At 36.7% G+C, this 19747-nt stretch overlaps 1 non-coding gene across 1 annotated transcript; it reads right to left on the bottom strand.

Moving 5' to 3' along the window:
• Positions 1–11276: 11276 nt before the first annotated feature.
• On the bottom strand, positions 11277–11384 carry LOC132162678 (small nucleolar RNA R71). Its single transcript, XR_009438257.2, has one exon. It is a non-coding gene; the product is annotated as a small nucleolar RNA R71 (small nucleolar RNA).
• Between the last annotated feature and the right edge of the window lie 8363 nt (positions 11385–19747).

The following is a 19747-nucleotide window of genomic DNA, read 5'->3' as shown; positions in this document are numbered from 1 at the left end:
TTTATTTTTTTCTTAGATCTTGCAAGCCAATGGTTATTCATCAATAGGTCATCCAACAAATCTCAAAGAGAACAAGCTTAAGCTCAAAATCATACCTCATAGAAAACATGCTAATGTGCTCTTAAAAATTAATCTCAAAACAAGTGAAATCTCTTTTACCCAAAAATGAGTCAAAGGACTCAGACTCCTAATGACATAATGATGTGTTCAACCCTTTAATCAAGCTAATGAAATACAAATCACAGTTACAGTTTAACTCAAACTTGACAACAACATAACACAATATATATTTTTTTTTCAATTTTTTTTTAACACAAAAAGACAAATAAAATTAAACAAATAAGAACAAAAATAAATAGACAAGTGTTTTTCCATACCCCCAAACTTGAATTACACATTGCCCTCAATGTGTAGTATAGAAATACATTACCAGAAGTAAGGAAATATGAGTGTGAACAAGGCTAGGGCGTCCCCCAAACTTAAACACCAAAACACCTGTCAACAAAAAGTAACAGCAATATTTTTTTCATAGAAACAATATCAAAAGATTAATTGCTGTTAGAAACAAAAACAAATAAAATTAACATGTAATGAAAAAGGAAAGAAAGAATTTTTGAAGTGAAGTGCAGAAAATAAATTGGAGGAGAAAACTTTACAGCGTTTTCCCCTATCATGCGGATGTCCAACCAATCCCTTCCACCCCTTTTTCTTCAAAATTTCATACCCCTCTGGAAGGATGTTTCGCCATCTTATGTAGAATTGCTTGCTTCGAAGGATCTTTTTAGGAAAGTGGTTCTTAGATTTGTGTGCTTGTGTGCACAAGTCCTTGAGTATTTTGACATAAGATGGCTCTTTGAGACATTCAGGCGATGAAGCTTTGGGCTCTTGATGTGTCTCAAGAGGGACAGTGACGCAGGCAGGAGCTTCAGTACTCACTTCCATGTCACTGGGTAGATTAGGATCCGTTGGCAGCTCACTATTCTCATGGTGCTCAACTTGCTCATCTTTCTCTTCCTCTTCTTTGTTATCCACAAATTCCTCACTCTCAAGTGTGATGGTGACTTGGGCAAGCTCATGATAAGAATTTTCGGAATCATCCTCATCAATCATGTAGTGCCTTTTAGCCATTAGCTGACTTTGAAGCTCTTCTTCCTCTATTCTGTTGAAGTCAGCAACTAGATGACCGATTTGTCCTTCTATCTTGGTCATAGCCTGCTTAAGTTCTTGTATGTTTCTGCCATTAGCCATGTTGGAATTTCTCAGCTCCTATACAACTTGATTGGTAAAACCTTTTAGCTCTTGTATAGCTTGGGAGTTGGAATTCTTGAGCTCTTGTATAGCTTGGGAGTTGGACTGGTCGACTTTTTCTATTAATGTTTTCATCATGTATTCCAGTGATGATTGTGGTGCAGGCTGTGGCATTTGAGTGGTAGACTGATAAACAGGAGGTTGAGCTTGATGATCGAATTGTGGATATTCTGAATGGTGCAATTCATCAAATTGGTGAGCATAATTTCCTATAGCCTGAGCTGATCCTAAGAAATCAGATTGGTTGCTCCAGTCCGGGTTATAACAATTGAAATTTGAATCAAACCCCAAGCTGGAGAAACCGATGTTCATTTGTTCATATTAAAAGTTAGATCTAACTGCTCTGATTTGGTCTAATTTGTCCCATAAGTCATCGAGCTCAGCTTGCAGATCTGGACAATTGTTTTCCTCATGATAAGGATTGAAACAATATGAACATAGTTTATGTGGGTAAAAATTTTGAGGCTAGTTGGTAGGAGCTGGTGTCCTATAACTAGGAGAGGCATTAAAATCATTAAAATGAAAATTCATGCTTCCCCCTCACTTTTTAGCATGCAAATATCCCACATAAAACATTAACCATTTTTATTTTTTATTTTTAAATAAAAAAAAAACGACTAACTGACTAAAAAAATAAAACTAAAATTTAAAAACTCACAAAAATGACCAAAAATAAATTTTTGGCAAAAATCTACGGAACTGCTGCAGTTGCTGCCTTTGTTGTAGGGCTGCGATCGATCGCACTAGCAGGGTTGTACGGAAGGTGCTGCGGCAGAACTCTAAAACAAGCGAAAACAAAACAAAAAAAAAAAAAACAGCAAGAAACATCTTTATTTTTTTATTTTTTTATTAGTAACACGAATAAAACAAAACAAAACAAATTGCAGAAAAATTAAATCCTAATTATAACTAGTAGAAGAATAAAACTAATTTAAACATAAATTGGTTTCAAAAATTGAACAATTCCCAGGCAACGGCGCCAAAAACTTGTTGTCGAACCCACATGGAATTGTATTTTTGAAAGAGCAATTTAAATCTAAACTAATTAAATCCTAATTTGATTTTGAATTCAATTGAAACACCAAATGTATCCGTAGAACAAATCACAAGAGATATCCAATTTTTATGAGTTAAAAACCAAGCAATCAATCATATAAAATTGTCTTAAATCATCACATGTATCCTTAAATCACAAGAGATATCCAAGAATCACTCCACACATTGATTAGAAGTAAAACAATTAAAATATTAAACCCAATAAAATCAGATAAATAAAGACTTACATTAAAGTATTGATGTTCTTCATTGGTGAGGCTTCATCCCCAACCTTAGTTGGGAATTTAGCTCCACATAAAAATAAAATCTAAACCTAAACCTAAAGAAAAACTAAACAAAAGAATTTTGCTCTCTGGGATTGTGTCTTTTTTTGGATGCAAATAAGTCTATTTATAGGCTTAGGAAAGTCCTAAAAACCTTATTAAACCTAGATAATTCGGAGGTCTGTCTCCCAGTCAAAATAGAAGTCTAAAATCGAAATAGGATTCGTCCAGATTTGTGACCTTTTATTGCGGGCCGATTTTGGCATAGTAACCCGTCTGAACTAGGAAAATCCTATTTCACAATGAATTGTAGTATTTTGCGTTAGCTTTCCAATGCCACTTAAATCACTTCAATCTGATATTTGAGCAGAAAGTTATAGTCAAAATACTGAGACATGTACATAATCTGAATTTGAATCCGATCCAAAATCTTATCCAATCTATCTTTAATCAAATCTGATCTTTAATCCGATTTAACCTTTTTCTTGGATTCGGTTGATCTTAACCACATCATCTAGGTCTTCTCAAAGTATGCTTTCTTCCAAACTTTGCATTTTTTCCTTTAAAGCTGTAGTTTTTCTTTAATGGCCTACAAAACACTAAAAATACAAAACTAACACAAAATATTAAATAACGACACAGCTAAAGGATTAACTAATGTAAATAAAGGGGGTCTAAATATGCAACATTTGGCACTTATCATGTAGCAAGTACGAGATTGTTCCCACGAAGATTGTTGATTTTGCTTAGAATTGATTAAAATATTAACTTTGTCACGAAATTGATATTGATATATTGAAAATAAATAAAAGATAGAGCTTTGATATCCACCACTAATCATGCTTAATGTTGTGCCAAATACTACCTAAATTAATAGATAATATTTAGTACGTTTTACTCGTAAGTGCACAAAATCAAACGATAGTATAGTCCAATAAGTACGAGATTGATCCCACGAGGATTGTTGATTTTATTTAGAATTGATTCAAAATATCAAGTTGTCACTAAATTGATATTATGAAAAAGAAATAAAAAGATATAAAGATAAATGAAAAGCTAAAGGTAGGGCTTTGATATTCACCACTAATCATATTTAGATAATATAACAATAAGCCAATGATCCAATCATATTATGAATACTTAATGTTTGCCAACCTAAGGATATGGGTGTCTACTCCTTAAGCTATTGATTTTCCTAAGCAATGAATTAGGTATGGGTGTCTACTCTAATTCTTTTCTTTCTTAAAGGATTTAATATGGGTGTCTACTAAGTTGTTCTTTAAAAAGCATAAATATATGGAAATCAACAAACACATGAGGCCTAGGGCATGGGTGTCTACTCCCAGTTCCCCATGTTGATTAACCCAAGAACCCAGTGTGGATTTCTTTTGTTACTCTCATTAAACCCAGGACTCGATCATCCAAATTTATTTAATTAACTAGTCCATACCATATGCATATAATGGCCAATCACATACATATGAGAAATTGAAGAAAATAGGAATTAATCAAGTTAAGCAACACAATATGATTATCACAAAGGCGCCAATATTGAAATATTAAATAAACATAATTAGGGCTTGAATCTAGCCCTCCTTAAGAGTTAGTTATACATAATTAAAATAAAAGGAAAAGAAAAGGGAAAGGAAGAACCAAAAACCGCTCTTAGAAGTAGCCTCCAACTTCTCCTCTCCAAGCTTGTCTCCTTCAAATTGTCTATTGAATTGTGGGACTTAGAGGTCTATCTATAGGGCTTAGGAGAGTCCTAGAAGTCTTAGTAATCCTAGAAAATTTGGAGATTTAAGTTCTAGTCCAATTAGGATAAAGAAAACCTAAGTCCAAGTCGGAATAGGATTCGTCCAGAATTGCGTTCCTATATTGTGGGGTGATTTTGGCATTGCGGCGCTCCGAATTAGAAAAATACTAATTCACATTGATTTGTATCATTTTGAGTTGACTTTCCAATGCCGCTTCAATCACCTCAATCAGGTATTTGAGCTGAAAGTTATAGTCAAAATACCAAGACGTGTGCAGAATCCAATTTTGAATCCAATCCGATTTTGACTCTAATTTGAGAAATTCCGATTTAATCATTTCCTTTATTTGATTAAACTTAACTACATCATATTATGATTGGCTAAACCTAATCATATCTTCTAGGTCTTCCCAATTTTCCCTTTAAGCTTAGAACTTTTTCTGAAATGCTTTCTTTTCTTCCAAAAACCTGTGAAGTAAAATAGCACAAACTAACAATATTAAGGAATTAACACATATAAGTTTAAGGGCTAAAATATGAATATTTTGGCACTTAATACTTAAATAATATAGCAATATGCTAATGTTCTAATCATATTATGAATACCTAATGTTTGCCAACCTAAGAGTATGAGTGTCTACTCCTTAAGCTATTGATTTTCCTAAGTAACGAATTAGACATGAGTGTATACTTTAACTCTTTTCTTTTTTAAGGGATTTAGCATGCCTGTATATTAAGTTGTTCTTTGAGAAAGCATCAATTTATGGAAATCGACAAACACATGGAGCCTAGGGTATGGGTGCATACTCCCGGTTTTCTATGTTGATTAACCCAAGAACCCGTGAGGAAGTTCTTTTGTTACTCTATTAAGCCCTGGACTCGATCATCCAAATTGACTTAAATAATTAATTCATACTATATGCATATAATGGCCAATCACACATATATGAGGAATTCAATAAAACAAAAATTAATCAAGTTAAGCATCTCAATATGATTATCACAAACGCGCCAATATTGAAATATTAAATAAATATAATTAGGGCTTCAGTCTAGTCCTACTAAAGTATTAGTTACACATAATTAAAATAAAACTAAAAAGAAAAAGGAAAGAAGAAACCGAAAATGACTCCTTAAAGTAGCCTCAAATTCCTCTCCCTAAGGTTGCCTATAATTGTGAGGTTTAAAGGTCTATTTATAGGCTTAAGAATACTCTAGAAATCCTAGAAACCTTGTAAACTTGTAGGGTTTAGTCCTAGTGCAACTAGGACTTTGAAAACCAAAGTTGGAAGGAAAAGGAAGTATGGCCGCAGCTGTCTTTTTTCCAGCACACGGGTGCGATCGATCGCACGTCTGTGATCGAGTCTCTTCTTGAGTGCACGAGCGCATGGCTTGCTCGCTCGTCTGGACCTCTCTGGTAGTGCACTCTAGTGTAGGTCCCCTGCGATCGATCGCACTATCAGAATGCTTAAGCTTGATCCAAAACTTCTAGCTTCTTCCCAATTTTGTCCCTTAAACCGATACTTTTGGAAATGTTTTCTTTTCTTCCAAAAACCTATAAAACAAAGAAAATACAAAAAAGGAAATTAAATGGCTCAAACTAACAAAACTAAGGAATTAACAAATATAAGTTAAGGGCTAAAATATGAATATTTTGGCACTTAACACACCCCTAAACTTACACATTGCTAGTTCCTTACCAATACGAAATTAAAAACAAAATGGAAAACGAAAAGATAAATCCATCTTTTTTTGGATGTCTGATTGCATTTAGCATATGTAACAAGCCTTTTAAACGCCTAGGAATTCCCTAGAGGACGAGTAAAGTCTCGTGACGGTTTTTCACGAATGTTACCCACAAACATTATGCACAAGTTCATGTTATCCAAAACTCAAGTATCACTCAAAACCATGATTTTCATTCATTAGCAAGCTTAAAAAGATATACTCCTTCTTCATAATGAATTGAAATTTTAAAGTCTAATCACTTACAAAAGACAGGCTAAGGCATCACAAGTTCAAAACTGTGTAAAGTGAACTAGCACACAAATATGAAGCCTCCAATTATTTTCAATGTGCAATGTCTCAATATTTCAAAGTTCACTGAAATCCCTATTATAATGAATAACTATAGCATAACTTTTCTTTTTCTCTCTTTTTATTTATTTATTTATTTTTATAGTTAGGCTGTGCATGTTTTGTTCCCTTAAGCTTTCTAATTGACTCATGTAACGAGTGTTGAGTCAATGACTCTCAAACCAGGTAGTTTTAGGACATTAGGTGTAAAACACACCTAAGGACTTACTAACTCGAGTTAAAAAGGCTACGAAACCAAACTAACCATGATATTAACCAAATCAAAATTCTTCACCTTTTGACGTGAACACTCAATGCTTAATGAGGCAAAAGGTCCAGTTACTTAGTGAAAAGCTTATCAATGATCATTTTTTTTTCTTTTATCACACACACACACACACACACACACACACACACACATATATATGCCAAAGTATTCATCTAATAAATCATTCAGTTTCACCCAAGACATAGAAACGCACACATCAGACTTGCATGTCATACCCCACAAATTATGTCCTAATGTTCTTATGTAGATTAGATCAAACATGTGAATTCTCAACTGCCAATAGCAAGTAACCAAACTGAAAAATCCTATCATCAGATCATGTGTTCAAAATTTTAAGCTTACCAATGAGAATCAAATCACAATTTTTAAGATCAACCAAAATTTTAATACAAACATGAACATGCATATTTTTCAAAAATGGGACAAAGTGTGTGTAAAGTGTCTCCCAGACCCCCAAACTTAATTACACATTGTCCCCAATGTGTGTATAACATGGAAAGAACTTACCCGGGAGATGGTTGAATTGTCTGGAATAGCATGGCTCATTGCACGTCCCCAAACTTGAACTGAAGGACACTTGTCCCTGCGAAACAACACACTAAAGTAACAAAGCAAGAAAAAAAAATGACAGTAAAAATAAAATAAAAATGAAATAAAAACAAACAAAGAAATAAAAAGGATATGCTATGGGGTGCCTCCCATGAGTGTTAAGTTGAACGTGTTCAGCCAGACTGTTGTCCTCCTCTTAAACGTGAAGCACCAATCTTTTCTTCTCTTTCACCACAGAGAATGAATTTTTCCTCTAGCAGGGGGATGCCAATTGTCTGTAGATTGTGGTGGATCACTCTGAGTTTTCTCTAACAGTTTCTCATCTAGTGGGGAATCATGAACTATAATAAAATAAGAAGAAAACTCAGGGAGCTTTTCTATGTTGATGTCCACAATTTGCTCACTTGGCAGCTTTGACAGACTTCTCTCCTGGCCTCTTGGTGTTTCAAGAAGAAGAGCAAATGTTGAAGAATTCTCAGTGCTCTCTTCTTTTTCCTGATGTGGTTCTTGTGGAACCTCAAATTGCTCCTCCTTCCTCTCTTCCTCTTTACTTTCAACCACTTTTTCCCTCCTCAATGTGGCAGCTTGCTCTCGATAGTTGGTCAATATGCTCTTTATCTAAGGCAGCATACCCTTCTTCTAAGGTAGAACTCTTTAGAGGAGGTGGTTCTTCTTGGTATTGTTGATGTGGAGAGGAATATATGTGGAGAGGATAATGAATAATCATATATGGGAGATGGCACCTCTTCTTGAGCTTCTATCTTAAAAATGGATTGCCTCTGATTGGGACTAAGACAAGAATATGATTGACCATAGAGCTGTGGAGATGGCTTCTCTTCTTGGTGTGTGGAGGCCAATAGGTGGAAGCTAGCTCCTCTTGGTATGCTTCTTATTCTTCTTCTTTGAGAATATCGCCTTTCTGTTTGCGGTGGGCCTTCATCTCCTTAATGTCTTGCCATGTTCTCTTAGTCATTTGTTTTGTTCTTTTGATCAACACAAAACACACAATCTCACAACAACACACTCACAAAAGGGTTTCCAAGAGCCTGGGGTCGAGTTTGAATGAGAAAAGGGCGAGGGTAAGGTTAGTATTTATAGAGGAGAGAAGCTGGAGACGTTCACCAACTCTTCTGAAAAGTAGCGGACGTTCGATACTATTGGGGCGTACATCCGATACTATTTACACAGCGGTCCAAATGTTGTATCATATCTCCAGGTATTAACCAGAGGTTTTCCAAAACGTAGCGTACATTTGGTGGTCCCTCATCTTACGTCCTTGTACTATTAGTAGAGTACGGCATACTATTGACAGCGTACGTATTGTGGTCCCTATGCATACATCCCCTACTAAAAATAGGAGCTTACGTCTGCCAACCCTAGCGTACGTCTGGTCCGAAAGTCCAAATTCTGAAAATGCCCCTCTAGCGATCCTTAGTGACCCAAAACCCAAATTAACCCTCTAACTAAGCGACCTAAGCTTAGTTAATTATTTGGGTCACTACAATATCAAAGCTACTTAACATTCTTCTTATTTATACTAGCTGGTTTGAATAGTGGAGAGGTCCACATTTTCTCGATCTTCAAGTTGAGGCTTGCGATATGCTCTAGTCGTGGCTACGAGCCATGACGTGTCGTCAGTATGGAGCCTGTTACCCTAAAGTGGGGAGGCTCTGGGTTCAGTGATAGGTGATGAGTGCCAAATATTGTATATTTGGGCACTTTAATTTGCATTTGTTAATTCTGTAGCCTTATTATTTTCTCATGTTTGTGTTAGTTTTGGTGTTCTAGTGTTTTGCAGGTTGGTAAGGGAAAATTGTGGCTTTAAGGTGAAAATTGTAAGTGGAAACAAGTGCATTTTTGGAAGTAGGATCGAGCACACACTTCTAAGCTCGAGCGCATACACACCCATAACAATCTAGCAGTGCGCAAGCGCTGGGCCGCAAGAGGTGTGATACATGCTCGAGTGCGATCGAGCATACCTAGTGTGTGCTCGAGCACACTCGTCTGACCTGGCAGCGCTGAAACCCTAATTAGCATCATAAATATTATTCTTTTCATTGTAAACTCACAAAGGGGGCGCCGTTCAGTGTATTTTTTGTCTTGTTGGCAATTTGTAGCGCTGAAACGATTTCCCATTGTAAGTTTCTTTGTTTCCAAGAATTCAATTAGTATTTTTATGCTTTTTGTAGTCATGAGAGGATAGAATCTTCAACTAAGGTTGAAGATGAAGCCTCACCATTGATTAATTTTATATTTCTCATGTATGTTCGTACAATTCAGACATTAATATATATATATATATATATATATATATATATATATATATATATATATATATATATATATATATGATGTTCTATTTCAATTAAGTTATTAGATTAAACCCTTTTAATTGATTGTTTAATTATTTGTTTGATTAAACGTTGGATATTCATTGTGTTTCATCCAACGGATACATCGAATCTTTTGACTGAAATTGGATATCCATTTTTTTTCGTAATTCAAAAGGATACATTGCATGTTTTGGTCCTTGTTGGATATTCGTTGTGATTTGTAATTAGGATGGATTCATTGAATATTTCAATAGATTAATTTTATAAAAACAATAAAATGTGCATAGGGTTTAATTGCTTGTCAAATGTATGAACAAACACATGAGAATGTATGTTTTAATTTGATGAAGAGCATTCTGAAAACCTTAGTGCTTTTTATCATTTGGTTTTAATCAATTTAATTTAGTTTATTTTTTTGCACAAAAAAATCACATTAAATTCATAATTAGGTTAAAATAGGATTAATTTAGATAGAAATTGAATTTCACGACAGAATTCCCTGTGGATCAACCTTGCACTTGCATAATCTATATTGCACACGACTCGTGCACTTGCAAGTACCATTTTAAAACTCACAACAAGTTTTTGGCGCCGTTGCCGGGGAATTATTTTTGTTTGTGAAATTTAATTTTTTTGTCTCAATTGATTTTATTTTTGTAATTTTATTTTGTTTCTGTTTGCAAAACTAAAAAAAAAAAAATTCAAAAAAAAAAAGAAAAGAAAGAAAGAAAGGAGAAAGTGTTTTTGGTTGTTTTAGTTTCTGTTGCAGGTCTCGGACGAACATACCAGGAGAAGTACGCTCGAGCGCACTCGAGCATAAGGGCATCAAGCGAGCTACATATGCGTTCAACACTTCCACGCCTGCGCTCAAGCGCACTTCACACACACGCTCGAGCACACACCATTGCAACTCGAGCGCACCGGCGCAACAACAGCATACCAGCGTGTGCCTATGCCGGATCGCCCCTCACCTGCGCTCGAGCGCACCTCTGCAAAGAGCCTTAGTAGGTCAGCAATAGTTAAGTAGAAAAGTTTTTCAAATTCTTTTTGGGCTATTTTGTGAGTAGTTTATTTTCTGTTTTTGCTTTTCTCATTTTTTGTGAATATTTTGTTTTTGTTAGTTAGTTTATTTTAGCATTTTTGTTTGGTGTATGCCTGGTCGGAGATCTTTGAACCTAGAGTTGACATCTTTAGACCCCGAAATAGAAAGAACTCTTAGGAGAAATCGAAGAGCACCTGTTGAGAGAGAGACTGTAGAGATGGAAGATCAACCTTATATGTGGACTTTACCAGATCTCTTAGGGATTTGTTTGCACCAGTTGCGAGAAACGCTCCTTCGTGTATCGTATTCCCAAAACCAATGCCACCCACTTTGATCTAAAACCTCATGTCATCCAACTCCTACCCTCATTTTGTGGCTTAGAACTTGAAAATCCTTACAGTCATGTGAAGACGTTCAAGGACATCTGTGCCACATGCAAGTTTCATAATTTTTCTAAAGAGTCTGTCCACCTTAGACTTTTCCCTTTCACTTTGCATGATAAAGCCGGGGCATGATTGGACTCCAACACGCCCAGATCCATTACATCTTGGGAAATCTTGTTGAGCAAGTTTTGCAACAAGTTTTTCCCAATGTCGAAAGTCAATGATTGCAAAAAGGAGATTAGTTCCTTCACTTAGGAGGAGGATGAGAAATTTTATGAGAGTTGGAAGCGCTTCAAAGAGTTACTTATAAGATGCCCTCCTCATGGTTATGAGAAATGGAGGCTCGTTCAGTTCTTCTACCAAGAGTTGACTCAATCCAACCATAGTATGATCGAGTCTATGAATAGAGGAGCATTCTTAAGTTTGACGGGGGATGAAGCATACAAAGCATTGGACAAGTTGTCCAACAATTCACAGTAGTGGGATTTTTCAAGTTGTCGGGACAAATCTGCCTGTATCCCCAAGAAAGGAGGCATCTAGGAGTTGAGAGAAGACACTGATTTAAGGATGAAGATAGATGCTCTCACCAAAAAGGTCGATGCTCTCACTATAAGCCAGTACATCAATACTGCCAACACATTCAATGTGGATAGCTGTTCCATCTGTGCTAGTCCTATGCACTTAGCACAGAATTGTGCATCTATGCCGGCGTTTGCCGAGTGTCCTATGGAACAAGTGAATGCTTTCAATGATTACCAGAAGTAGTCAAATGGACCATACTCAGAGACCTACAATCCAGGGTGATGGAACCACCCAAATTTCTCATGGAAGCAGAATTAACTGGTGATTTAGGGAGGGGCTCCTCATCATGCCCAAAATCAATACCGTCCCAAATTTCTTAGACCGTTTCAAAATCATGGTAGCTTGTCTCATCCAGCGCCACCTCCTGCATACCAAGCACCCAATCAAGTGCCAGCAACTTCTTCACAGTCTACTTTGGAGGACACTCTCAAGGCCTTCATCCAACTCACAGGCTAATCTATAAGTGAAGTGAAGAATGCTACTATGGTGAATACCCAAGCGATTGCCAAGATGGAAGTTCAGATTGAGCAAATAGCAAATCAATTGGGTGAAAGAGAAAAGGGAAATTTCCCTAGTCAGCCCATACCGAACCCTAAGGGACAATTTGTGGTTGAAAATTCTTCAGATCCTACACACGGGGATGAACAAGTGCAGTCTATTGTCACACTTAGATCAGGGAGACAAGTGGACAATCAAGTGGTTCTGCCAGAAGAGAACCCCATTGTGCTGCAAGGGCAAGAAAGTCACAACAATGCGGAGAAAGTTGCTGAGCCTACCATAGTCCAACCCATTGTTGATGATCCCCCCAAGAGTTTTATCCCAAAAGCTCCTTATCCAGAAAGATTGAAAGCCCCAAAGAAAAATGCACAGTTTGCTGAGATCTTAGAGGTATTCAAGCAAGTTTAGATAAACATCCAATTTTTGAATGCCATCCAGTAGGTGCCATCTTTTGCTAAGTTCTTGAAGGATTTGGTCACTATCAAGAGAAAGACAAATGTCCCAAAGAAAGCATTTCTGACCAAGCAAGTCAGCTCCATCTTTCAATGCAAGCTTCCCATCAAGTATAAGGACCCTGAGTGTCCTACCATTTCTTGCATGATAGGAGTCAACCGGATTGAAAGGGCTTTATTGGATCTTGGAGCAAGTGTGAATCTCTTGCCCTATTTAGTCTACTTACAATTGAGGTTGGGAGAATTGAAGCCCACATCTATGACACTCCAATTGGCTGACAAGTCAGATAAAAGACCAAGGGGAATAATTGAGGATGTATTGATCAAGGTGGACAAGTTTTACTTCCCTGTGGACTTCATAGTGATAGACACGGAACCAGTTCATAATGTTGGGAGCCAAATTTCGATGATTTTACGGCGACCTTTCTTAGCTACGACTAACGCCCTAATCAACTATAGGACTGGGGTAATGAAAATTTCTTTTGGGAATATGATAGTGGAGCTAAACATCTTTGACATCAATAAGCAGCCACTTGACTATGATGAGGTCCGCAATGTGTGCCTAATTGAAGAGATAACTGATGAGATTGTGAGTCAGTCAAGCTTGGAAGACCCTGAGGTGAAGTGTTTTACTCAAGATGGAGAAGATCTGAACTTAGACAAGCTATTTGGGATTTTGTTTGAGCCAAGTATTGAGGATCCTGATATAGAGTGTTTTACACTATCTAGAGGTGATCTCGACCTTGATAGGTTACTTGAGCAAGTTAGGACTTTGTATGAGCCAAATATTGAGGATCCCGAGGTGGAGAGCTTTGCTCAATATAGAGGCGATATGGACCTTGACAGGTTACTTGAGCCAGTTAAGGTTGTGAGTGAGTCAAGTTTGGACCCTATGCTAGAATGCTTTGCTCAATTTGGATATGATCTGGACTTTGATGAATTAGTTGAGCAAGCTGAAGCTCCTTTGGATCCCATTCCTGAGATGCAGCCGGAGAATGGGGAAACCATTGAGATATCATTCCCTAACCCATATTCAATAGCACTTGAGCCTCTCAAGTTGATTTCTGAGAGCAAATGGGTTAGACCCATTCATGTGTGGCCTAAGTGGCTAGGTGTGACCATGGGGAGGAAAAGGAATAACCAGTTGTTCTCTACTCTTGTTCAGACAGGATGGCAAGGGTGCATTGATTATAGCAAGCTGAAGGCCATTACAAGGAAAGATCATTTCCCTCCCCCGTTCATTGATCAGTTAGTGGAACGGTTACCTGGACATCCCTACTACTGTGTGCTTAATGGTTATTCTAGCTACAACCAAGTTCCTTTGGACCCCGACGAGCAAGAGAACACAACCCTCACAATTCCTTTTGGTGTGTTTGCCTACTATCGCATGTCGTTTGGATCATGCAACGCACTTGCAGTGGAAAGTTTGGCTGAAGACTGTAAACTTAGCGCTTGTGTGCCACCCATTCGGTGTTGTATTTCTGGCCACATTGGGGACAATATGTCATTTTAGTCTGGGGGCGGGGAAGACATTTTTGTTTTGTTTTTTTCTTGTTATTTTGGTTGTTTATGTGTTCAAAAAAAAAAAAAAAAATTGTGCTATGTTGTTGATTTTGCATGAGTGACACTATGACTATGGTTTGCATGTCATTGGTTTGTTTAAGATCTGGAACACAGCATGTCATTAGAAATCTGAGGCTTTTGACTCATTTGTTGAATTAGAGAGACTTCACATGTTTTAGTTGATCATCACAAGCACATTAGCATAAAATCTATGAGGTATGAGATTTGAATTGCATAGTGTGTATTTTGAGATTTGTAGGATGAATTGTTGATGAAACCTTGGCTTGAAAATAGATAAAAATAATAATAAAAAAATAAAAAAATAAATTTAGTTTGAGTCTCTCAATGAGTAACCTGACCTCTTGCCTCACTAAGCATTGAGTGTTAGCATAAAAAGTTGTGAAATTCAATTTGATTGATTGTATGGCTAGTTTGGCTTCGTAGTCTTTTTGACTTGAGTAATTAAGCCCTTAGGGATATTTCTACATCTAGTGCCCTAAAATCATCTGGTTTGGGAGTCATTGGCCCAACACTCATTACATAGGTCAATTAGAAAGCTTAAGGGAGCCGAGCATTGCACAGCATACACAAAAAAATAAAAAAATGCATATCTTGATTTAAACCTTGGTTGATTTCATCTGAGAGAATTCCTATGAATTTTGAGGTACACAAAACTTTAAGAAAAATTGAAGTCTCATGATTGTATGTTAATCTCACTCTGCACTTATTGGAGCATGTGTTGTCTTAAATTTCTATTTATGAGTGAATTGACTTTGGATGTCCTGATTATGTGATTGTAGTGCTCATTTTGTATGGAAGTTCATGTTTGTCAATAACATAGTGCTAAAAATGTTTGTGGGCATCATTGCTGTTAAACCCTCACAAGACTTCACTCGTCCTCTAAGGATGCCTAGGGGTTTAAAAGGCTTGTTGCATATGCTACATGCAATCGTCTCTCCCACAACAATGGACTTATGTTTCATGTTTTCATTTTGTTTTGCTATGGGACTTGCAAAATGTAAGTTTATGGGTATTTGATGAGTGCCAAATATTGTATATTTGGGCCCCTTAATTTGCATTTGTTAATCCTTTAGCCTTATTATTTTCTGATGTTTGTGTTAGTTTTGGTGTTCTAGTGTTTTGCAGGTTGTTAAGGGAAAACTACGGATTTAAGGTGAAAATTGCAAGGAAGTGAAAACAAGTGCACTTTTGGAAGTGGATTGAGCAATATGCACTCGATCCCAGAAGTCTTGCGCTCGAGCGCATACACACACATAGCAATCCAGTAGTGCACAAGTGCTGTGCCGCATGAGGAGTGATACATGCTCGAGTGCGATCGAGCGCACCTAGTGTGCGCTCGAGCACACTCGTCTGACCTAGCATCGCTGAAACCCTAATTAACATTATAAATATCATTCTTTTCATTGTAAATGCACCAAGGGAGCGATGTTCAGTGTATTTTTCATCTGGTTGACATTTTGTAGCACTGAAACGATTTGTCTTTGTAAGTTTCTATGTTTCCATGAATTCAATTAGTATTTTTATTCTTTTTGTAGTCATAAGAGGCTAGAATCTTCAACTAAGGTTGAAGATGAAGCCTCACCGTTGATTAGTTTTATATTTCTCATGTATGTTCGTAAAATTTCGATATTTATATTTATATGATGTTCTATTTCAATTCAGTTATTAGATTAAACCCTTTTAATTGATTGTTTGATTAAACGTTGGATATTCATTGTGTTTCATCCAACGGATACATCGAATCTCTTGACTGAAATTGGATGTCCATTGTTTTTCGTAATTCAAACAGATACATTGGATGTTTTGGTCTCACTTGGATATTCGTTGTGATTTGTAATTAGAATGGATTTATTGAATGTTTCAAAAGATTAATTTTATAAAAACAATAGAACATGCATAGGGTTTAATTGCTTGTCGGATATATGAACAAACACATGAGAATGTATGCTCTAATTTGGTGAAGTGGATTCTGAAACCCTTAGTGCTTTTTATCATTTGCTTTTAATCAATTTAATTTAGTTTATCTTTTTGCACAAAAAAATCACATCAAATTTCGGAACTAGGTTAAAATAGGATTAATTTAGATAGAAATTGAATTTCATGACACAATTCCCTGTGGATCGACCTCGCACTTGCATAATCTATATTGCATATAACTTGTGCACTTGCGAGTATCACTTTAAAACTCACAACAATAGGACATGCACCCTATACTTGTTAGTGGTGTGTCATCCTTGCAAGGTCTGTTGGAGTGCGGCTAGGCTACTCGAGTGGCTATGACAAGATAGAAGTTTGCTCGTGTGCTAAGTTGACATGATTCAAAATAAGTGTCAAGGAAGCATGCTTCTGTGATTGTTGGGCTCGAGGCACGAAAATAAGATAGGTGCAGATTGATGTTTTGAGTTGTTATTGGTCTTGGCTGTATTTGGTGATTGCTGGCTTTGGGGTGTGATAGGCTCGAGATTGGTAGGCCGAGTTGGTTCTTGGTGATCTTCATGTGGTTGAGAGGTGACTAGAGAGCTTTCGTTGGCGATTGTGAATTGGTCGTGAGCCGGTTTTGAGTGACTCATGAAGGGGCGGTTAATGGACAATGGATGAGTTGCGAGGAAGACAAGTGGGTAAGACAAAACTGTAAGGAGAAGCTTGGATTGTTAGCTCTTTTGCTCCCAATGGCCGGAACTTCTCCATCCTCCAAGTTGTGCATCACTCATTGGGTTTGCTTCTCTCTTGGTAGTTCTCTCTCATCAGCATCTCAATCTCTCTTTCCATCGTGATCTCTCTCTACTCCATGTGTGTGTCGATGAGCATGAAGTAGAGGAGGGTTTGGTCTTTCTGGGTTGAAGAGAAAAGGGAGGATGCATAATGGATGAGAAATAGAGAGCAGAGATTTGAGAACAAAGGACTTAGCTCGTAAGGTGATGACCCAACGTGATCCACAGCCACACACGTGGTTGTGGATAAGATTTTATTTTGTTTAAACCCCTCTAACTTTCTAAATCACATTATTACCCCAACTTACCTTATATATATTCTTTCCCAATTGTTATTTAAGCCCTTCTATTTATTTTAACTACAACTTATCCTTATAATTAATTATTTGTTACTTAATTTATACATATATATATATATATATATATATATATATATATATATATATATATATATACGAGCATGCTCACGAGCCTAACCAAGTCTGAAAGAACAATGAGGATCGTGTTCTAGCCTCAAATTGCCAGATAACCAAAATATGGAACAAAGCCATTCATCAAACATATAACATGCACAACATAATTAAAGCAACATCACAACCAAATCAAACGCAGATTCAATTTATACAAAAAGAATAAATAGCTATGCTTAATAAAAAACCAACACAACAAAAAGGAGCATCCACACAACCATAACACAAAGATTTATTGACGAAGTGGAAAACCCTTTGAACACATCAAAGGGGAAAACCACTCCGGGACAGCCAAACCCAAGAAATCACTATATGAAGATTCACAGTTACAGACTAGACAATACTCACTCTCTAGAGGACCTCTAGACTTAGTAAGAACAACGAGCTTCCCAGCTTGTCTCCATCGTAACCACCTTCATGCAATGAATCTCCTTACCGACCCTTCGATAAAATTCTTTCCGGTTCATTGATGTGTATAGTGTGGTTTGAAATAAAAAACAAAAACCCTAAGTGGTGGAAAGCTTCAAGCTTTTTCGGAACTCCACTTGATACAAACAACGGTAAAGGGTATGACTTCCATGAATGATAATAGCAACCCATTCTTCACCGGGAACCTCCAAACTCAAAAGAGCATAAATAGAAATGGAGAGGTTCAAACAGTTCTACAAAAAATGAGACACGTATTTATAGATTTGAAATTTTACTTATTTTCGTCTTAACTGTGATTTTCATTCTGACTTGAAGGCCAAAATCTGTATTTTGAGCCATTATCATCATAACGGGAGTTAATCCTCGTTAGGACGCAAAGAGTAAAAATTAGATCTAAATACCCATCATAACGCATGTTGTGATAAATACTACCTAAATTAATAGATAATATTTACTACGTTTTAACTCGCAAGTGCAAAAGATTAAAACAGTAGTATAAGGTGCAATTACGAGATCATTCCAACAAGGATTAATAAATTTTGATTAAAATTAATTCTGCAATTAAAACAAGAGAAAAAATTGATTTTTGATTCAATAAAGATAAAAGGTAGGGTTTTGATATCCACCACTAATCATACTCAAATAATATAACAATATGCCAATGTTCCAATAATATCGAGATTACTTAATGTTTGCCAACATAAGGGCATGGGTGTATACTCCTTAAGCTATAGATCTCCCTAAGCAATGAATTAGGCATGAGTGTATACTCTAATTCTTTTCTTTCTCAAAGGATTTGGCATGGGTATACACTAAGTTGTTCTTTAAGAAAGCATAATTCAATTAAATCGACAAACACATGAAGCCTAGGGCATGGGTATATACTCCCGGTTCCCGATGTTGATTACCCTAAGAATCCGCAAAGATATCTTTTGTTACTCTATTAAGCGCAGGACTCGATCATCCAAATTGACTTAAATAACTAATCCATACCACATGCATATGCTGGCCACACACATTCATATGATTTTAAAACCAAACTTTCACACTATTCCAAGAAGAATCTGAATAGACTCTAGTCTGGCAACTGGAGCAAACGTCTCACCAAAGTCTATCCCTTCAATTTGAGTATAACCCTGAGCAACCAATCTAGCCTTATTTTGTATCATTTGACTCTGGAGAACCAAATTCTACTATTTCATCTGATTCCTCCACAGCTGGTTCTTCAACTTCCACAAGCTTCTCTTCACTTTCAAATGGTTGAATCCTGACACCAGAGGATTCATCATGAATCACAACATTTATAGATTCCATGACAGTGTCTGTTCAACTGTTGTAAACCCGATATGCTCTACTCGAATGAGAATATCCGAGAAAGATTCTTTCATCACTCTTGGTGTCAAATTTACCAAGATTTTCCTTGTCATAGAGTATAAAGCATTTACTTCCAAAAATGTGGAAATATTTCACTGTTGGTTTCTTCCCCTTCCAAATCTCATACGATGTCTTCTCAGTGCTGGGCCTTCGATAAACTCTATTGATAATGTGACAAGCGGTATTGACAGCTTCTCCCGAGAAATATGTAGCAAGGTTCTTCCCAAGTAACATAGCTCGAGCCATATCTTGGTTGACTCTATTCTCCTTTTCAACAACTCCATTCTGCTGAGGAATGATGGATGAGGAGAATTACTGTTTTATGCCTGTCTCTTCACAGAATTTTTCAAAACATGAGTTCTCAAATTCCCTTCCATGATCATTTCTTATCTGATGAATGGTACATCTTTTTTTCATTTTGGATCCTTTTGAACAGGATTTTGGCTTGATCACATGCTTCAGACTTGTCCTTCAATAATATCACCCAAGTAAATCAAGAATAGTCATCCACAATCACCATGATATATTTCTTTCCTCCCATACTCTCACTTCCCATGGGGCCCATCAGATCCATGTGAAGCAACTCGAGAGA

Source organism: Corylus avellana, chromosome 10 (assembly GCF_965113065.1).
Source record: "Corylus avellana chromosome 10, dhCorAvel1.hap1.2, whole genome shotgun sequence".
NCBI classification, from domain to species: Eukaryota; Viridiplantae; Streptophyta; class Magnoliopsida; order Fagales; family Betulaceae; genus Corylus; species Corylus avellana.
The sequence above is the reverse complement of the archived record's forward strand: the minus strand, read 5'-3'. Positions and strand labels throughout refer to the sequence as shown.